The sequence below is a fragment of the Sarcophilus harrisii genome, chromosome X (genome assembly GCF_902635505.1).
Source record: "Sarcophilus harrisii chromosome X, mSarHar1.11, whole genome shotgun sequence".
Classification (NCBI taxonomy): domain Eukaryota; kingdom Metazoa; phylum Chordata; class Mammalia; order Dasyuromorphia; family Dasyuridae; genus Sarcophilus; species Sarcophilus harrisii.
This window is the reverse complement of record NC_045432.1, coordinates 29,579,662-29,602,024: the sequence shown is the minus strand read 5'-3', so window position 1 is coordinate 29,602,024 and position 22,363 is coordinate 29,579,662. Positions and strand designations below refer to the sequence as shown.

The window sequence follows — 22,363 nt, the reverse complement described above, 5'->3', positions numbered from 1 at the left end:
CTGAGGTACGTGCCATTATTAGCCCCATTTTCCAGATGAGGAACTAAGAGAGGTAAAATAATTTACATAGAACAAAGCAGTTCAGCAACCCATGTCAGCAGCTGATGGAAAAATTGGTGGGTGGTATGAAATACTCTGGGGTGTTAGTTTGCCCATGTGGCTGTATTGCATTTAGGAGCATGTTGGAAAAAAGAAATTGCCAACACTTTTGATTGGCTCTCGATCTAAAGTTGGCTATTGAAAAGGACTGGTTTTGCCAAGTCTCTGTCAAATATATGGATCATATATTCCTCAGTAAGGAAAGAATGCTGGCTCAAGAGGTAATAGAAACAAACTGCCAAAGCATGATCATAAAATGAAGAAAACTTTGGAAATTTGTGAAGAACTATAAAATCATCGAGAAGCTTTTCAAAAAGTCTAATCCATGGAGATGTGTACCTGCATCATGGGAGTCAAACGGAGAAGATAAGTCCAATGAAGTGGGCTGCTATTGAAGTTTCACTTTGTTTCATCTTGTTCAGATCATCATCATAGCTAGAGTACACAATGAGAAGTCAGCAGAACATCTGAGTGATCTATAGTATACACCATGCACCAGATCACTTCTGTGTCTTTTTTCTCCCATTGTTCTGGACTTCCTCATGAATATATCTGCTTAATATTAGCAGAGGATGGTTTCGATCCATCGACCTCTGGGTTATGGGCCCAGCTTGCTTCCATTTCACCACTCTGCTTTCTCGAGAGAAATCATCCCAAATGCTCAAGGGGACTATTTGTGTCTGACCTGTGACAGATCATTCCAAGCTCATATTAGCCTGATCAGCCACAGTTGGACACACTATAACTCTACTTGAACATAGCGGTGTCATTTTGGACCTCTTTGAGAACGAAGGACGACAACCGATTTGCTTCATATAAAAAACTACTCCTCTGCCACTTTTTCCCATTTATTTCTGAATAAGACATAGCCACCCAGCGTTCCATCCCACTAAATGATAGCTAAGATGACACCTTTACGGTCTTGCATCTGGATCTCTAATTTTGTAATGATAACCATACTTTATCTATTTTGATATAGATAGACAAGGCTTTTTGCTGTCTCTCTTTTGGGATTCTATCTCCTGTGAATTTTTGTTCATCTTGGAGCATTTAGGTGGCCCAGTGAATAGAGCACCAGACCTAGGATTAGGAAATCCTGAGTTCTAATTTAGCTTCAGATGCTTGTTAACTGTGTGGCCCTGGACAAGTCAGTTAACCTCTGTTTGCCTCGATTGCCTCATTTGAAAATTGGGAATAATAAGGACACCTATTTCCCAGGGTTGTTATAAAGATCAAATGAGATAATATATGTAAAGCACTTAGCACAGTAGCTAGTACATAGTAGGTATATTTATATGCTATATTACATAGTATATAAATATTAGTTGTGAGGGAAGCTAGATGGCACAGTGCATAGAGCGCCAGCCCTGAAGTCAGGAGGACCTGAGTTCAAATCTGGCCACAGACACTTGACACTTCCTGGGTGTGTGACCCTGGGCAAGTCACTTAACCCCAACTGCCTCAGGAAGAAAAATCTAGATAAATAAATAAATGTTAGTTGTGGTTAGCATTATTATTCCTCCATTATCATTGGCACGATATCAATCCATGAGGATATAATACTTAAAGTCCTTTTGATTAGATTTATAATATTAAAGGGATGTTTTCCATAATTCCTATATTTTAAGTTCACCTCAAATATTCTAACAGATTTGTGATCTCATCAATTTCCATGTTCCCTCCAGTGATATAAATCACAGTGCAGCCATGTAAATGCTGTGCGTGTCCTCCCATAAATGTGGTATGAGCAGTTTGCCTAATGTACTGGGGTCCCTCCTTAGCCCTGATATATTTATGATAGTGGAACACTTAGGCTGTTGGTTATTTTTTGTTCTTGTCATGTGACTAGTCAGTCATCTTTTTCAATCATATGTTTTCCTAAGGACATCCTTCACTCCATTTCTTCAGATTATTTATTCTAGATTGACAACTATTCAACCGCACCATGTGCCTCTACACTGTCATCTTTGAGATACTCATTTTGGGGCAGCTGGGTGGTGCCGTGCATAGAGCACCAGCCCTGAAGTCAGGAGGACCTGAGTTCAAATGTGACCTCAGACACTAGCACTTCCTGGCTATGGGACTTAATTGGGGTCACTTAACCCCAATTACCTCAGCAAGAAAAAAAAAAGAGATACTCATTTTTATTTTCCCAAAGACTATTATATTTCTAAGATTTGCAGTACCACAACATCAATAGAATATTGTTGTTAAAAAAAAAAAAAGAAAAGAAAAGAAAAGATGGATCATTGTTTCTGAGAGAAGTCTGAGGTCATTAAAAGAGTTTTGCCATTTCCTAAAGACAATCCAACCCATTATCCTCCTTCTGTTTAATACTGAGTCAAATATGTTGCCCATTTGTAGTGTATGTCAGTGTATACGTGTATTATATGTATATACCTATGCACGTGCACAGATATGTATATGTGTACATATATACATACGCCACATATACACGCACATGTGGTCTATATCTTTGAATCACTTGGGTGAGGGTAATGGTATGTTTTATATTATGGAATATCATTTGCAAAAGGCCGTCACCCTACTCTCAAAGATACCCTCAACTTGTATGTAAATGATTCTCATAAAATTTTATGTTAATGGGAAAATGGGCACACTTTTTCTCCACATCTGGATGCCTTTCCCTCCTTCAGATATCCTACCATTGATGCTTCAATAGCCAGCACAGATCTCCATGCACAGTTGGTCTAATCCAACCATTTCCCCCATCTGTGTTATCTTTAGCGACATTTCTATCTCTTCTAGAGATACATCTGGGACAATAATATTGTAGTCCAAGTATGGTGACTTGAGTGTCCTTGATGTTATAAAAACCTTTTCAGATCTTTTCCATTTTTCTTCAGTTCATTGTCATCCTTACATTTTCATCCTAAAATGTCTCCAAGATGACATGGCCTTGATTGGTGCTCACTGATTAAATTAGTTTTCTCCTTCAGTTTCTGTTTTTATGAAGTGATATCATAACCACCTACCTTTTTTCTCAATAAGTTTTTACAAATTAGTTTATGTTCTAACCTGCTGGTACCTTTGGCCTCCATCACATTCTTCCTGACAAGCGAGTCAGGTATCTTCAGACCAAGATTTTGTTGTTGCTGTTGAGGAGATTGGGGTTAAGTTACTTGCCCAGGATCACACAGCTAGGAAGTGTTCAGTGTCTGAGGCCAAATTTGAACTCATGTCCTCCTGATTTCAGGACTGGTGTTCTCTCCACTGCACCACCTAGCTGCCCCTAGACTAAGATTTTTAATAGTCTTTTTGTGTCATCTTGTTATGGCAATTGATTTACCACAGTTAAAGCTGCAATCCAGAAATCCATCTTCTGTTTTCAGCTACTATCTTCTTAAGTAGCTATTAACTTCCCCGATATGCTTTTCTGTCCTTAAAGTCCTTGTTTTTTTTATCAGAGGCAGTGACAAAAATATCACCTGTGATTCTTTCTTATGCAATCGTTTTGTATAGATGAGAAGCCCCAGTTGTGGACAGTATTCCTCAGGCTTAACAGTTGTTTGGAGATTCTCTGTCATGTCATGAAAACTACCCCAGAAAGAGTGAAGATTCTTATTTTGCTTGTCAGATTGACAAGTACCCCCCAATTGTCAGTACCTCCAATAGGAAGTTACCAACCACCACTATTTATCTCTGACCATCATTGACTAACCCTCATCTGTATGCACCTGGTGCTCAGCCACATCACTTCTCAGAGCACTGACAGCTGCTTTGTTTCTTCCTTCTTCTTTGGGGAGAGCCTCATATCTGGAACCTCCTCTGCTTGTTCAGTAGTATTTTTTCTCTATGTCACATGTGTTGATTCCCCAAGCTCCAGCTCCTAACACCGAAAGCAATTCTTCTCTCTCTCTTCCATCCCTCTTTCTTCTTTGTTTTCACATCTGCCATTTTCTTGAAGGAACACTTCATCTTTCCTGATAACCAGAAGAATACACATGTGTTTTTCAGACTCCTTTACTTTCCTTTCTTGGAGAGGGATCAGTCTGGACTTTGAAAAGAGACTACAATTATTTGGCCCTGGCAGAAAGATAAACATCGTACACTGTGCAGGTGATTGAATGGATTTTTTTCCTGCTCTCCATACCTTTGTGGATCTCCCAGTGTCTTTCTGCTTATGTTTCTAACCAAAAAAAAAGACAACTGAAAGAGTAAAGAGATAAGATTCAAGGAAAGCGGAAAAAAAAAACCAACAATTGTTCCATAAACAGTGTATACAATACAGTCATTTTATGAAAGGATTCCAAACCCAAAGGTTCATTTTTTGTCCAGTGTCCTGCACATTTATAGTGTATGAAATGTTGCCATCTCTATTGAGGAAGAACCGAGTACGGCTGATAATTATGTTATACTTAAACATTTTCTCAAGAGACTTTTTACTCAAGATTTGCTAAGGTAAATTTGTAATTTTGCAAAACAAAAAAAAAAATAATTAAATATCAGATCATTAAAAGGTAATTTATTTTTCCTCTCTTTATTGGAAATATCCAAGACTCTTTACCATATTCTTTCTCTTTCAACTTCTCCTATAAAATATACTTGAATAATGGATCCCATGAAAAGACCACATTATTTTAATTCAAACTGCATAATTCCAGGGCAGCGAGGTGGTGCAGTAGATAAAGCACCAATCCTGAATTCAAATCTGGTTTTAGGCACTTAAGCTGTGTGTGACCCTGGGCAAGTCACTTAACCCCAATTGCCTCAGGAAAAGAAACCTGCATAATTCCATTAAACTGCAACCTATTACCATATAACTTCAAATTGTGTTAATTCAGATGCATTTACTACTTCATAGGGCTTAGTATTCATACTAATTGGTACCTATCTATACTCCCAGCATACTAAATTGATGGTAGGGTTCAGGATTATACCTTCTGGGTTAGATTGATAATCCAACCACCAGATATAAAGTTGTTTAGATGAGAAAATGCCTACTGAGTATCAAACAACTGACTTAGGAAAAAGGAATTAGGAAATTAGGAAAAAGCCTGGGCAACTTAACAAGATCAATGGATCAGACTTTTCTTTGAGACTTTGATGATGTCTCCTTGAAAGGCATAAAGCAATATTTTATTGATCACATCATCTTGAAAGAGTCCTGGAACGCCAGGATAATTTCACGGGGTTGAGCTATTAAAGAGCCCAGTCAAACCATAAGATTTGATTCTAATAAAGGAAGCTCATGGGTTCTGTAAGAGAAGCAGAGATATGACTGAGTAAAGACAGGATTCCTAGGTTCCTAGTTTCATGGGAAGGGATTCAATCAGTCAATTAGCATTTATTAAGCACCAACTACGTGCCAGGCACTGTGCTAGGCCCTGCAGGGCCAAAGACAATCCCTGCTTTTGAGGAACTCGCCATCTAATTAGGTGAGACAACACACACATATCATTGTAAAAACAATCTCCACAGAGGATGAATTGGAGGGAGTCCCAAAGGGAAGACATTAAGGAGAACTGTGAAAGGCTTCTTGCAGAAGATGGAGACTACCTGAGATTTAAAGAAAGTCAGGAGGCAGAGATTAAGAGGGAACATTACAGGCATGGAGGTACAGCTAGTGAAAATACTTAGAACTGAGTGATAGAGTATCTTGTTTAAAGAGAGGTCAGTGTCATTGAATCACAGAATCCCTGAAGGGCTACAAGGTATAAGACTAGAAAGGAAGGAAGCGTGTTATGGAGATTTTTAGAAACCAAGTACGGGATTTGCTTGGAAGTCCAGGAGGCAAAAGGAAGTCACCAGGGCTTATTGAATACAGGAGTGATATGTCAGACCTGCATTTTAGGAAAAATCAATTTGACAGCGGATTCCAAGAAGCCTAGAAAATTCAAGACTTCCAGGCCTGGAGTGAGGAGAACCTGACTTCACATCTGACCTAGACACTTACTATGTGACCCTGGCCTACTCACTTAACCCCTGTTTGTCTCAGTTTCTTCAATTCAGGTTCACAGGAAAGGGAGGCTTCCCTTTTTGACGAAAATGGATTATTCTTTCCTTTCTGTAATCTTATTTTCGCTGTTGTGATAGGATCAGAGAAGAACAGATTTAAAGCTGCAAAGGACCTCAAAGTCCATTAGTCCAATCCCCTCATTTTTCTAGATGAGGGAACTAAGACCCCAAAATGAACTGATTTTGCCAAAATTCACACAAGTATTAAGTATAAGAAGTAGAATTTGAAGCTAAGGACATCCCACTCTAGAGCGTTATTATAGACATTTGCCAGTATCAAGGCAAAAATAATCCCAAAGAATCATTGTACGCTTATATATTATGTTAGTATAAATATCAGGGAAGACCTGGACACAACGTTTGCCACAATTAGCACATCTGCCTGGGTTTCCTTCAAATGGTTCCATTTTTTTCTTAAAGAAAGAAAAAAATTAACAATTTGGCATTTTAACTTATAAACAGCTCTCAAAACCTTATGCAAATGGAATTCCTAAATGTTTCCTATATTTTCTATGAATTGGGAGAAAGACAGTCCTCTATCTGATATGAAATACTACCCTTAATATTTCTACAAGATCTAGAGACTCTTACACATCACTTGAGGCCTGGATATGAGCTATATTTGAAGATTTCCCAGAAAGAAACCCGGTTGGGCAATAATGAGCCAAAGAAAGATTAAGTGAGAGGATGGAAGGGATGAGGGAATTGAAACTGGTCTACATAATCCTAGAGCCTAGGGTTAAACTGAACTGAAATTAATTGAGGTGATCAATTCAATTCTGTGTATATTAAGAGAAAAGCAGAAAGGTCTACAATTAACAATCAACTCTATATATTATCTACTGCTGGCCTTTAAGAATAGGCAGTCACCTATATAATGATTTGACAAGAAACAGGTAGCCTACCCAACCCACTGGGAAAAAGAAATCAAGATCCAGTCAAAGCAGGTCAAAGAATCATATAAAGGAAGTAAAGTTAAAAAAAAAAACCCTCCCACCTAAATCATCCTAAAATGTTACCAAGTCTCCCCAAAAGAACTACTTTCTCCCTCCTCAGGAGTAGGAGCCACTTTTCCTTTAAAAATTCACACCTTTCTCCTCACAAAGCCTATCTCTAATTCACTGTCCTGAATACCCACACTTTTTCAAAGCACATGCTATAAGAAACCTCCCTTTCAGGATAGAAATTCAAATTTTAAAAAAACCTAATCAAGATAATGTTCCAGAGAAAGACAAAGAGAGTCAATGCGTTTCAACCCCAATTATTTGGGGTATCAGGCACTTCAGCTTTCCTTTACAATTCTCTCTGAAAAATGGTTGCTTCTTAGAGGTGATTAACTTGGATGTTATAACTACATCCCCAATGCTGAAGCAATTTACCATATGACTATTGTTCATTTCCCTTTGGAGTCTCAGTGCTCCCACTGTATTAAAATTACTATCATTCTTGCAAGTGATTGTGACTCAGAATGACAAGAAGAGAAGCAAAGTTCCCATGTGGATGGGTACTCTTGACTCTCTCCTGCCTCTGTTTCCCTAGATCCCCCTTCACTTAGTTTCATCGTGAGATTGTTGCTTTGTTCCAAATGAGAAATTATACGCAAATATTGCCTGAGCGTGATTTAGTGAAACAGCCCCTCGCACCCTAGGCACTCACTATATAACAGGAAAGCTAAGGCACATACACAAGCATAGCAATGTTCAAGGGAACAATATGGATACATCGCTTAGATGGACTTTCCTAGGATAAATGTTCCTTCTCCACACTGGGAAGTAATATCAAAAAATGCATAATTTGCATTGTCATTTGGTTAACTCACAGCCTCAAGCAGGAAACTGCACTTGCAGCAAAACACCTCAGAATTAAATCTCTATTTCCTCACTGGAGATGTTTCCCTGCTCATCTGTTTCTTCCCAGATGTATTCCTGAAAAGTATAGCAATAAGTACAACTCCAATTAGGAATTGCCAAGTACTTACCACTACTTATAAAGATAAAGCGATCGTTTCAAATAAACAAAAGTAAACAAACTTTTCCCTGTGCTCAGAGAAAAAAGATTGGTGAAGGAGCTCGGGGAAAGAAAGGAGATACAGGTATAAGTGCCTTAGGGACTGTAGTCTGAGGGTTGTAGCAACACAGCTCCTTTGCTGATACATCTTGTGCCCCATCTGCCCATGCAGCCTTATACACACAGCCCCAGTTCTTTCTCTGTGGCATTTGTTTCTCTCCATGATGGTGCCTTCTCAGCTCCCAATGGTTTCTTATGCTCATCCCAAGAGGAGCTGGGTTCTCTCTGGAGCTTATCTCTTAGACTCCTGGATCTGACTTTTAAGGGTCATCCTGTCATTTTATTCCTTTTTTTGGTTTGTTTCACTCAAGCAATTAATTTGTACCTTATAAAGGGATCACTTGAGGTGCCCAAATTTTATAGTTATCCTAACCCCTGATTATTTCATTACTTCTTGATGATGAAGTCCACGAAAGCACAACTCCCTTTCAGTTAATTATTTGCCACCCTCAGCGATTCAACTGGGGTATTATTATGGGGCATGTTACCCATAAACAATAATATGAGGTAGGAGGAAGCAGTGTTATCTAGTAGAAAGAGGCACTGTTTTTAATAAGGAAAACTTAGGTTAAAAAGCCAAGTATATTCCTCTGGATGAGCTACTTCTACACATCTCAGTCCATTTTGCAGTCTTTAGTCTGTACTTAGAGAGTGTGTGATGTGTCTTGATGGATGGAGTTCCCATACAAGAAGTTCCCTACTCTGAAGATATCACAAATCTTTTAAGCAATTGAATATGATGTTGATTTAGAATGCAGAACATCAGAGTCAGAAATTATATTAGAGATTACCTAGTCCATAGCCTTTATTTTATAGAGAAGAAAAGTGACCATCTCCCTTGCCTGGAAAGCACTCCTTCTTCATTCTACCTCATAAAATTTCCTTCCTTTCTTAAAGAGCCAACTCAGACATGATTTTTTTATGAAGCCCTTTATGAATGTTCCTCCCAATTGCTAGAACTAGTTCCCCAACTACTTTCTATTTAATATGTATTTCTTCTATCGTTTTCTATATATGTGAGTATGTATGTATCTATACACAAGTCAATTGACTGACCAAACAAAGAAAGGGAGGGACTTCTCTAAATCCATACAGCTGGTTAGGTCTCTTGGCTCAATATCAAATATTCCTTTCCCTTTATCACACCACTTCCTTACTATATAAATATTAGACACTATTTTTCTCTTCAACACCTCAATATTCCAGTGAATCTATAATCTGTTTAATGTGGATCTTCCCTACAACAATGAAGATCACAATCAATCCAAGCTCACTCATTCTATGTAATGATTGCCTATGATTTCCTCTAAATTGGCCATGGCAAGGGAAGGGGAGTTCCAAACACAGTAGGATCTTTCCTTGACTTCTGTTCACATTGCAAGGATATCAGTGCAGTATGTGAATTGTCCATCAGTTGTCCTTTATTCTTGTCACATAACCAGCCCATCTTCAATTGTAACTGATTTTAGCGATATCCTTCATCTTGTTTATCATGAACTTCAGACTGCACATGCCCACCATGCTTCTCTTTTTTGCTCTTTGATTCATCTCAATTTTAGTTCTTCAGAAAGTGCAGTGCTCCATGACACACAGGCACATAACACGATTGCAAGAATACTACCATTGAAAACATGGGCCTTTGTTTCAGGGGGAAGCTTGAAGTCAATCAAATAACTCTAGATTTTTCAAAGAAAAACCAACCCCTTCTCCTCCTTTTCAATTTTGGGGCCAAATAACCATCCATTTATAGTTCCTGTCCAAGGTAGATATAGAAAGAAAAATACAAATTGATAAAGATATCTAATAATATAAATATCTTATGAGATAGATGTATAATGAACGAGTACCATTTTTCAATGCCAGTCAGTCAATAAACATTTACTAGGCATCTCCTATGTGCCAGACACTGTGCCAGGTGCCGGGGATACAAATGAAAACTAAGACAGTTCCTGCCCTCACAATACACAAAAGGAAGTTGGAGGAAGGTACAGGGTGTAGGGTATGAAGGGTACCCAGTGAATAGACATAATGGTCCAAAAAAGTCCAAAAGCAATAGAACTGGTTAGAAAATGCCTGAAATACAAAATAATAGCATCTAGAGACAAAATCATCTCTTATGAGGGTTCTTAACCTGGGGTCAGAACTTTAAAAAAAATTGGGCATCTGTATTTCAATAAAATTCGTTTCCTTTATAATCCTATATTTAAAACTGATTTTGCCAAGGTGTCTACAGACTTTACCCAGACTACCCAAGGAATATAAGACACAAAGAAAATGAAGAACAGAGATCTATTTTATCTCCTTTATTTTTCAGTGAAGGAAACTAGCCCTGAAAGGTTAAATGCATTACCTAAAGTCACACGGGGCAGTGGCAGAGCCACGATTCAAAAGCAAGTCCTCCGTGGCTCTCTTCAACAATGAGAGGATTCAAACCAGTTCCACTTGTCCAGTGGTGGAGAGAGCCACCTACACCCAGAGAGAGGCCTGTGAGAACTCAATGCTTTTGAGTGTGGTTCGCAACATAGCATTCTCGCTCTCTCTGTTGTTTGCTTGCATTTTGTTTTCTTTCTCAGTTCTTTTTCCTTCTTGATCTGATTTTTCTTTTGCAACAAGATAACTGTATAAATATGAATACATATATTGGAGTTAACATGTATTTTAACATATTTAACATGTATTGGACTACCTGCCATCTAGGGGAGGAGGTGGGGGTAAGGAGGGGAAAATTTGGAACAGAAGGTTTTGGAAGGGTCAAAGCTGAAAAATTACCCATGCAGATGTTTTGTAAATAAAAAGCTATAATTTTTAAAATGCAAAAATAAGCAAGTCCTCTGACTCCAAATCCAACACTTTTTTCATTGAATGACTGATTTCCTTTGTTGTCAAAAGAGAAGAAGGGAAGGGCAATGAGGAGGAAAAGTCTTGTATATTTTTATTTTATTTTTCTCTTCCACAGGGAAATGAAAAGGAGAAAACTCAATATTGAGGAAGTCAAAGTATTGTGTTAGAAACTAAACTGTTGCTAAATGGAAAATAGCAAGTTCCCAAAATGAAAGTTACCACATCACCATATCATACTGAAGACTGTTAATGCCTCAGGGTATTTATGATATCAAAGTTATCATGTTTACTTTGGAAGAAAAAGGATAATTCTTGCCATTATCTAAAAAAATAATACAACAATTACTTCCCATAAAATGAAAGTTACATTTTCTTTTTTAATGCAAAAATCATTTCCTTTATAACTTAAAGAGCCAGAAGATCTTGATACCGGTGTAAAGTGTGAAAGTAAGAATACTACAGATCCAAGATCTACTTTGTGGATCAATGAAAAAAAAAGTAGCTTCTTCTCATTCAAATATGCTTTTAGCTTATTTGGACTAGATCCAACTAGAGTACTATGCTTCTGAAGAGGACAATTTCCCATTCCTTCCCAGACGCCACAGTTAGCAGAAAGATGGAAGGCAGGCTTACCATAAACATCCCCACTGACCTCATTATTAGAAACTTTAAATAGAAATCTAAAAAGAAAGAAGAAAAATGTGTCCACCTAAAACCATAAAACCAGATAGCCTAGAGAACAACAGATATGTAACAGAATGAAATAATACCAGGAAAAGAAAGTGCCTGATATTTTTCTGGAAAGAATATACTTAGGAAGCAAATCTAGAAATAGGATGGCAGACGTAGAAGGACTTTAAAATATAAAACTTAAAATGTGAGAATCCAAAGGACCCTTAGGACAGGGCAAGAGAATGTCAAAGAAAGATCTTCAAATCCAGAATGGCTGATGCAGAATGGAAGGATCTCAGAACACAGAACACAAAATGTCAGAAGGAGAAGGAACCTCTGAGTTCTTCTAATTCCACTACTTTGCAAAGAATATTATAGACTCATTTAATTACCAATAGAAGGTGAATCAGAAACAAAATAAACTTGAAATTTTAACAAAGATGGGAAAACTCAGATATTTAATTACCAATAGAAGATGAATAAGAAACAAAATAGTTACTATTCTGTCTCCACAGTCAAAAAGACCTGGATTTAAATCCCACCCAGGACACTACTTTAGTGTCCTTCTGGGTCTCGGTTTCCTCATCTGTAAAAAAAAAAAAATGAAAAATGAAGCATCTTCTTCACAAGACTGTTGTGAAAATCAGAAAGATCATCTATGTAAAAGGGCTTTGCAAACCTCTAATACATTATAAATATCAACTATTCTCATTGACCCAGATCATACAGATAGAAAATATCTGAGAGAATGAGGGGCAAGGACACTCAAGATGAAGAAATTACAATGTGATCAACCTTCATAGCTTCATTCCAGTCTATTCCTGACATTCACTGGCATTCTCTTTTAGTCTCTGTCTTGACCCACGTCTTCTTTTTTCTTTTGGGAATTTGCCTTCTATATCTTTTTATTCCCAGTCCTGATGCCTCTAAATTCTCTCCCTCCCTTTGGCAATGAAATACCCAGTCCTGATTCTCCTACTCAAAGTCTTTAATCCAGGGATTCTTTTTTTTTATTTTTGCTGAGGCAATTGGGGTTAAGTGACTTGCCCAGGATCACACAGCTAGGAAGTGTTAAGTGACTGAGGCTGGATTTGAACTCAGGCCTTCCTGAGCCCCCACTAAGTCCCCTAGCTTCCCCCAAGGCCAAGGATTCTTAACCTGGGTCCATGAACTTGCTTATTTTAGTAATTTGAAAACCGTTCTTCGGAATAATTGGTTCCCTTTATAATCTTGTGTATCTGATGGTAGATATTTTAAAGCCATGATTCTGAGAAGATGTCAAGACTGCCCAAAATGTCCAGGATATCAAAAGGTAAGGAAGCCCTAATCTAGACTGTGAAGAACTCCACCACAGAGCAACAATACAGATGCTGACAGATGACAGATGCACTGCGTGATCTCACAAACAACAAAGTGCCAGGAACATTCAGATTCATTGCAGAAGAAACTCAGGATTCGGCCCCTGTGACTTCTTGCTTTGCATATTCCCTCACAATATACCACATTCAACCTCAATGAAAGGTTTCATTTTTGTCTCTACGGTGCTTACCCCAGTACCTGACCCAAACTAGACACTTACCGAATGTCTGCTAAGTGACTAAGTTTTAAGTGAAACAATAGAAACTCCTTGGCCCTATCCTACCCTCCTCAGCTATGGGCTCACACTGGCATACAGAGGTCAGTGCTAGAGGACCTGAACCCAAAAAGAAAGAAATAAGACCCTTTTTCTTGAACTCTCTGACTCTTATACCCTGCTTCCAGAGCTCTGAGGAAAACCACTTAAAATTTGGGTTGGGCTCTTACCACAAAAGGAAATAGAAAGGGACCCAATGATCAATATAGCTTAGTATTTATTAATCAACAATTATTTCTTCCACAAAAAAATGCTTTAAACCCCAAAGATTCATACACACAGTGACAAAGCTATAGTAATAAAGTCGTAACTTATGATTCCCTAGCAATTGAAGGAACCAACGTCAAGAGACTTTGAGGATTTCACCAAGCCCTTGCGCGCTGAGCCAAAATATATATAGTGGGCCAGAGTTGTACAGATTCGGGAGAGGGGAAGGGAGCTCACTTGTTTGCATACATCACACCACCTCTTCCTAAATGGATGCTTAACTTAACCCTGAATGATTTCAGGCAAGGCACTTTCTGTTTCTGGACCTTATTTTGCTCCTCTGGAACATAAGGATAGTGAATTAGATGAACTTTAAGGTCACTTGCAACACTACCTTTGGAATCCTATGATCTTAATATTTCCAATCAACAATCAAACTGAAAACTCCAAAACCTCCTTTAACAAATGAACAAATATTTACTAAATTCTTACTGTGTGCCAAACACTGTTAGTCACTGGGGATAAAAATGCAGTGAACAAAGTAATCCCTCCTCTCAATCCCCAACTAACAGGGAACCTCATAAGGATCCACAGATATATGGATGATATATATATATATATATATATATATATATATATATATATGTATGTATAAACAGAATAAATATAAAGAGAATGAATACAAATAAACCCAAAGAAGATAAATGCAAGATAGTTAAGGGATCAGGAAAAACTTCATTCAGAAAATGTATCTTGAAGGGAGAGAAGTACTCTATGAGACAGAAGGGGGGGGGAAGAATGTATTCTGGGCATGGGGAACAGCCAGGGCAAAGACCCAGAGATGGGAGATGAAGTGTCATGTTTGAGGAACAGAGAGAATACCAGTTCCCTTATGTTGCAGAGTGCAGGATGGGGGACTCACGTACAGTGAGTCCAGAAAGACAGGTTAGGGAAAGGTTATGAAAAGCTTTCAAAGCTAAACAGGAGTTTATATTTTGTTCTAGAGGCAATAGGAAACCCCTGGAGTTTATTGGTTAGAAAATCATGAAGTAGTAACTTATAACTATGATTGTCATGTCCTGGGAGACTGATAATTAAACCATGAAAGCATAAAGCAGTTAGTGGGGCTGTTTGATAGACATTTCACCTTCACCAAGACCATACCATTTGATTTGGGTGATCTTCTCCAAAGTTAGTTGGCGTTATGTTTCTTGCAGTCGGATTATTGGAAATTCATCTTGGCAGCAGTGTGGAGGAGAGATGTCTGGGGTAGGAAAACCAATTAGGAAACTCTGACAATCACCAAAACAAGAAGTGATAAGGGTCTGCATCAGGGGAGTAGCTATGTGAGTAGAAAAAAGGGATGTGATGCAAGAGATGTTATGGGAGACAGAATCACCCATATTTGGCAACTGATTGGATGTATGGGGTAAGGGAGGGTGAGGAATAGAGAATAACACCACCAGATATTACTAAATTTACTTTTGAAGATTTCCCAAGTGGAAAGCAGGAAGGGACATTGTCCATGCCCTTCCTCACAATTAGCAAAAACATTCTCTCTTTGACTTGATACTTGAGCAAAAATCTGAAAGATAATATTCTGAAGCAGAAGGAAATTTATGATTTATTGCCAAGGAACAGGAAACTGAGTAGATGCCCATCAGTTGGAGAATGGCTAAGTTATGATATATGAAGGTAATGGAATATCACTGTTCTAAAAGAAATGATCAGCCTTTAAGAAAGGCCTGGAGAGACTGACGTGAACTGATGCTGACTGAAATGACCAGAACAAGAGATCATTGCACATGGCAACAACAAGATTATACAATGATCAATTCTGACAGACACGGCTCTTTTTAACAATGAGGTGATTCAGGCCAGTTCCAATAGAGTTGTGATGGAAAGAGCCATCTGCATCCAGAGAGAGGACTGTGGGGACTGAATGTGGATCACAACATAATATTTTCAACTTTTGTTGTTACTGTTGTTTGTTTACTTGTTTTTTTCTTTCTAATTTTTTTCCTTTTTGATTTGATTTTTCTTGTGCAGTGTGATAAATGTGGAAATATGTTTAGAAGAACTGTCCATGTTTAACCTATATTGGATTACTTGCCATCTAGGGGAGTGAGGAAATGAAGAGGGAGGAATAAGAAATTTAGATTTTGCAAGGGTGAATGCTGAAAACTATCTTTGCATGTACTTTGAAAAAAATAAATTCTTGCCACACATGGTTAAGAATTGCACAAGAAGGAGGTGCAATGTGTAGTGGTGGACAGAGAATCTATGCCAGTAAAACCAAAGGATCTTTAGTTTCAGAAAGTTCTTTCGGTCTCATCTAAATCTTTGTCACAGTCATTAACCACCTTCTTCTGCTGTTTGGCTCTGCGGTACCATATTCAACAAAGGTCATTGAGCTAATAAACGGACTATAGGATCCGGAGCCAGGGAAGGATCCACAAATTATTTTTTAAGTCATTTTGGGAACTTTTTTGAAACCCCAGCTGTCAGTAATCAGCCCTAAGGTTGGTTTACGGCTCAGTTCAGCTTCATTTCCTTGAACTAAGCATTTAAAAAAATGGCTTCCCAACCTGTCTCTTGTCAGAGGTGACATGATAGTAAACTGTTTTCTCTCCAGTTGGTGTGGTTTACTGTGAAGCTGCTAGTGTGAAGAAGGCGACTAACTGAAAAACTGAGTGTCAAATACCACAATCAAAAACAGTTACTGACTAATGTACATTGTTTAAAAATAGTATGTACAAAATGTAACAAAATATGAAAAACAAGATGAATTAAGAATCAATCTTACATTCAAGCTGGGAAAAGTCCACATAGCCTTCAGTCTGTACCTCCACATTTACTAAGGTTGATATTTTATCTACTAAGGTTGACATTTCACTTGATCTCATCTACATAAAATGTTGATGAGAATGATCTAAATGTTCATCGAAGCCACCTCTATGAGAGTATTAGTAGGAAAAAGCCAGGCTTTAATGAGGAATATTACACAGCAGGCCACATATTTACTGTTCTACAATTTACTGAAACATACACACAGAATACAAAATTCCACTGTGATTATTGCTTAATATTGACTATTAAAAAGTTTTGATTCAGTAGGGCAAAACAACCTTAAAATCATTCAATTAATTAATCAACAAGCACTGATCAAGCGCCTACTATGTGTCTTTCACTGCACTAGGCACTAGGGATATACAGACAAAAGTGAAAGAGTCCCTGTCCTTAAGAAGGTTATGGTCTATTGGGGAAAACAATATGTATGCATATAAATATATTCAAGTTACATATAAAATAAATGCAAGGTAACTGGTAGTGGAAGAGAAGGCACTAGCAATCCCAGATGCTCCCATGAATATATCAAAATCGCTCAAGACTCCATGATATTTTAACAACTGAAACAGCCTTGGTCAGTGACCCTTTCATAATTAATATAAGATGAAGGATAAAACAGGGAGAGATATGATAAGTCCTATGATGGTGTAGATCTAGTACATAGCATGGTTCAAAGAAATATTTCCTATAAGTGTGAATTCTTCCAAATATTCTTGTTTGCAAACAACACTGTATTGATCACATCAAGCCCCTAGAATGTGACAGAACTTCCTGGATTAGATCCATAACCACTCAAAAAAGTTTGACTTAACCATCTACCTAAGGGGGAAAAAGTAGATGAAGAATGTCTGTTGTTAAGTGATTCAGTTGTATGAACTATCTATTGAGTATCCATATATATACATATATTTATATGTATTATATGTTGTGTATGTGAATTTTTTGGTAAAATTTCTAATGAAGCAACTAAAAAGACTTTGCCTTATTGGCCAGCCTTTTTTGCTATTCATTTTTTGGAAGAAAGTTAGTTATTCAGTGTAAGATCTCGAGTCTAGAGCTAAAAGGGACTCTCAGATGAGGGACCTCATTTTGTAGATGAAGAGATTAATGTCCAAGAAGGTTAAAAAAAAAACCTGCTAAAGTATACACAGATAAGAAGCATCAGAAGAGGGATTTAAATGCAGTTTCTCTGAAGCCAGAGCCAGTGTTATTTCCATTCTACCACAATGCTTCCAATGTTAAATACATGAGAGTTTAAGGATGCTGCAACAAAGGATACAAGGAGAATAATGTTATTCACACCATGACAATAGCGCATTTACATTGATTCAGAGAGTCAAAGGAGAAAAGATAAAATTGCATAGTTCTGTTGCTGGAATACTCTTTCATTTTTTTTTTTCAGTAAAAAAGTGGTTGTCTATGAGTCTGGAATGTTAGATTCTCTCTCAGTTACCAACATTCTATCAGATGATACTGCTTAACTACTTTTTGCTTGTTAGAAGGGAAGGTTCTATGGAAAAAAGGATTATATATGAAAGAGTTCTATGCAAAGTAACAGAAAAACAATATACATTGATAAGACACAAAAAGATTAAAATTTTCAGGATAAAGAACTGGGGAAAGTTAAATGCAACCAAAAAAATTGATAGATTTTTTTCTCCTGCATTTCTCATCTTAACCAAATAGCTTGTTAATTTAACTGCTTGTTGCTATCATCACTAGGAAACTAAGATGTTAGGAAGCAGTACAATGAGAAGTTCACCCCCAAAGTTCTTCCAAACAAATCTGAAAAATGTACTCAACTGAATTCAGCTGGGGAAATCCAAGAAAAAAAGGCACAATTAGTCATTTTTCCAGCCTGGGTAAGCATAGAGAGGCTAATAGACTCTGCAAACTCTGGGAACAGAATCTCCGGTGTGGATCACACCACCTGGAAGGGTCCCAGACCCATATCAGGGCACACAACACAAACATAGGTAAACCCACAGTTTTATTGTCCACTACCTAGTTCTGGGTCACAGATCCAGAGTAGATACTAGAACCTGTGCCCACCCTCACCTACATCAGTCTCAGACCCTAAGCAGTATATAAAAAGAGAAACAAGTTCAGAAACCACTAGTAGCATGTTGCTCAGAGCTCAGAAGAAGAACAGGATTTCATTGTCAGCCTCCAGCCCAGTCCGACGTCTACAGAGGAATAACTAGGACAGAAATCCCAGCCCAAAGAAGAGTCTGTGGTTCTGTTACTCCAAACCAATAGTGCTTCCCAGCTGTCTATCAGTGGCTGAGTCCAGCAACAGTCTACTGTTGTGGAGACTCATACCCTGGAACTTACAGAGCTCAGACCAGGGTGTCAGCTATCAAACTTTAGCCTAGATAAAAGCAGTTGGGGAGAACTGAAAGTCTGCAGGTCCCCAACCTGAATCATCCCTAAGATCCTGGAACACCACAATGCTCATGCCCCCGAGAAAGCAGAAATAGGACCAAATAGGACCTTCCCTCCCAGAAGTATACAGAGCCCAGATTTAGCATAAAATCATAAAGTATTGATCTTGGAGTCAGGAAGCCTCCTCTTCCTGAGTTCAAATCTGGTCTCAGACATTGACAAGCTGTGTGATCCTGGGCAAGTCACTTAACCCTGCTTGCCTTAGTTCTTCATCTATAAAATGAGCTGGAGAAGGACCTGGTAAACCATTCAATTGTCTTTGCCAAGAAAACCCTAAATCGGGATCATGGAGAGACAGACGTGACTAAAACAACTGAACCACAAAACCCAAGTCAGGAAGTAGGTCAGAAGAATGAACCAAAAAAAAAAAAAAAAAAAAAAAGATCCCACCATGAAAAGCTGTCATGTGATAGGAACACTCAAGACCCAAACTCAGAAGAGAATGACTCAAACATTTACAAGCAAAGTCTCGAAGACAAACACAATTTGAACACAAAATCTACTAGTGTTCCTGAGAGACAACTTCTTTTAAAAAGAGGTTAAAAGTAGTTTTGTCAATGAAATATGATTGCTACAGGGAAAAAAGGAAAAGAAATGAGAGTAATGCAGTGCCACTACTGGGTCTGTATCCTAAGGAAATAATAAAAAAGGGAAAAGGACCCAGGACCCACATGTACAAAAATAATTTGTAGCAGCACTTTTTGTGATAGCAAAGAATTGGAAAATGAGTAGATGCTCATCAGTTGGGGAATGACTGAATAAGTTATAGTGTATGAAAGTAATGGAATATTATTGTTCTATTAAAAAAATCATAAACAAGCTGATTTTAGAAAGGCCTGGAAATATGAACTGATGCTGAGCAAAACAAGTAGAATCAAGAATACATTGTACACGGTAACAGCAAGATTGTGCAATGGTCAACTATGAAAGGCTTGGTTCTTCTCAGTGATTCAGTGATCCAAGGCAATTCCAGTAAACTTTGGATAACAAACACCATCTGCATCCAGAAAGAGAATTAAGAGATTGAATGTAAATCAACACATACTATGTTCACTTCATTTTTCTGGGGGTTTTTCCTCTCCTGGTTTTTCCCTTTTGTTCTTATTTTCTCTCTCAATATTATTCCATAAAGAAATGTATGTTTAAAAGGTTAATATACATGTATAGTCAGAAAAAAAACAAAATATTTTTTTAAAACAAAAAACGAGCTATGGAAGAAAGAATTAGGGAATTAATAGCTTGGCAAAAGATGTACAAAACTGTACACAAGGAACAAACTCCTTGAAAATTATAATGGGTCAAATACAAGCCAATAACTTCATGAAACAGCAAGAATTATTAAAACAAAATCAAAAGACTGAAAAGATAGAAGGAAATATAAGGTATATCATAGTGATAACAATTGATCAGTAACACAGATTGAGGAGAAAAAAATTTAGAATCATCAGACTATCTGAATGCAATAAACCAAAGCAAAGAGCCATGACTTAATATTTCTAAAAAAAAAAAATCCCAAAATTCTACAGATCCCTTAGAATCAGAGACCAAAGAACAATAAAAGTAATCCACCAGTCACCTTCTGAAAGAAATCTCGAAATGAAAACTCCCAGGAACATCAAAATCAAAATACAGAAGAAATATTGCAAGCTGACAGAAAGAAAGAATTCAAGTCCAGAAGATCCACAATCAGGATCGCATAGTAATAGTAAGAGCAATCATCAAGAAGCAGAGTTTGGAATATCATATTCCAAAAGGCAAAATACATATGCTTACATCCAATAATGACTAAGCCAGAAAAACTGAGTATAATCCTACTACAGAGTGGAAAATTGACCTTTAATGAAAGAGAAAACTTCCAAGAATTCCCGATGAAAAGACTAGAACTGCATAGAAAAATTGAAATTAAACACAAGAGTTAAGAGAATTATAAAAAGTAAATATGAACAATGATAAAGAACAAACCAAGGATAAACTGTTTACATTCTAATATGAAGAGGTGACACCCTATTATCATCAGGCTATTATCACAGGTCATACAGGGAGTTTATTTAGACAGAAGGCCTTAGAGTAGTTCTGTTATGTCTTCATGATCTTAAATTAAGACTAGAAAGGGAAAGAAAGAGGGATATTAAGGGAGGGGGAGAAAAAAGTCAGAAGAAAGTTAGGGGAAATGATCTCATCTAATGAGAGTATACATATGACACTTAAACCTCACTCTCATCTGAACTGGTCAAACCAAGGAAGAATACACACATACAGTTGGATACAAAATTCCATTTCACAGAAGGGAAATGGTAGGGAAAGAAGAGAAGGGGCAATTACAAGAATTAAAGAAGAGATTAGCCCTAAGCAAAAAAACCCTAAGGTTGTACAAAGATCTCTTTGAGGCAACAAAGAATGGGACCTGAAGGGGTCCCCATAATTTGAGGGATGACTGAATAAGTTATGGTATATAATAAGTATGAAGGTATACTATTATGCATTAAGAAATGATAGACATGGTTTCAGAGAAACCTGGGGAGACTTATATGAACTGATGCAGAATTAGGTGAACCAAATGAGAACAGTTTATATAAACACAATACAGTAAAGACAAATAATTATGAGAGAATTAGGAATTCTGATCAGTATAATGATCAGCCACAATTCCAGAGTCCTGATGATAAATGATTCTACCCACCTGCTAAGAGGTTCGGTGAAGGACTCAAAGTGCAGAATGAAATGTTTATGTGTGTATATATGTATATATGAATATGTATGTATTAAACGTGGCCAAGGAAATTTGCTTTGCTTTACCATAAATATTTGTAACAAGATTTTGGCTTTTCTGGAGAGTATAGCGAGAAAGACAGATTTTTATTGAATGAATAAAATATACTTTTAAAATTATTAGGCAGTATTAGTTATCAAAGAAGTATTTGTTTACTACAACAACCGGATCTTATTATGCCTTTTAATTCTTAGAGCTCGCTCTCTCTCTCTCTCTCTCTTTCTCTCTCTATTTCTGACAGATAGGTGTTAGTGGCCTGGATACCTGCTTCTTCCAAAAAGAAGCCAGAGCAGCACAGCTTCAATAGCCTCTGCAATCGAGGGAAAAAATGGTAAAGACAATTTAAAGTAGTCCCAGGAAAGGGTCAATTAGATCTGCATTTCTTCTCTGACAGTTACCTATGAAAGAAATAATTAGCCTGGGGGCTTTCTCATCCAGATTGAGGGCTAACATAAAACTGGTAACTTGACAATCCTCAGAGGATCCCAGATCTATAACTGAAAAGGACCTCAGAGGACAGCTAATCTGACCCCCTCATCCTACAGAAGAGGAAACTGAAGTGAAGTGACTTACCTAATGCCACAGAATATTAAGTGGAAGAGCCAAAATTTCCTCCAGATCCCTGTCCCCTTTTCAGCCTGCTTGGGAAACTAGTTAGAGGCAAGCTCAATATGATTCCATACACAAGGTGATCGTGCAGGAGAACTTGCAGTGCTACAATGTCCCTTATTCTTCATTCAACTAGTCCTTTGTGTGAATTTGTAAGTCAGAGCCATAGACATTGGTGAAAAGGAGACATG

The 22,363-nt window shown here is 37.6% G+C and overlaps 1 non-coding gene across 1 annotated transcript; it reads right to left on the bottom strand.

The window, feature by feature from the left end:
- Positions 1-662: 662 nt before the first annotated feature.
- On the bottom strand, positions 663-734 carry TRNAM-CAU. Its single transcript has one exon. It is a non-coding gene; the product is annotated as a tRNA-Met (tRNA).
- Between the last annotated feature and the right edge of the window lie 21,629 nt (positions 735-22,363).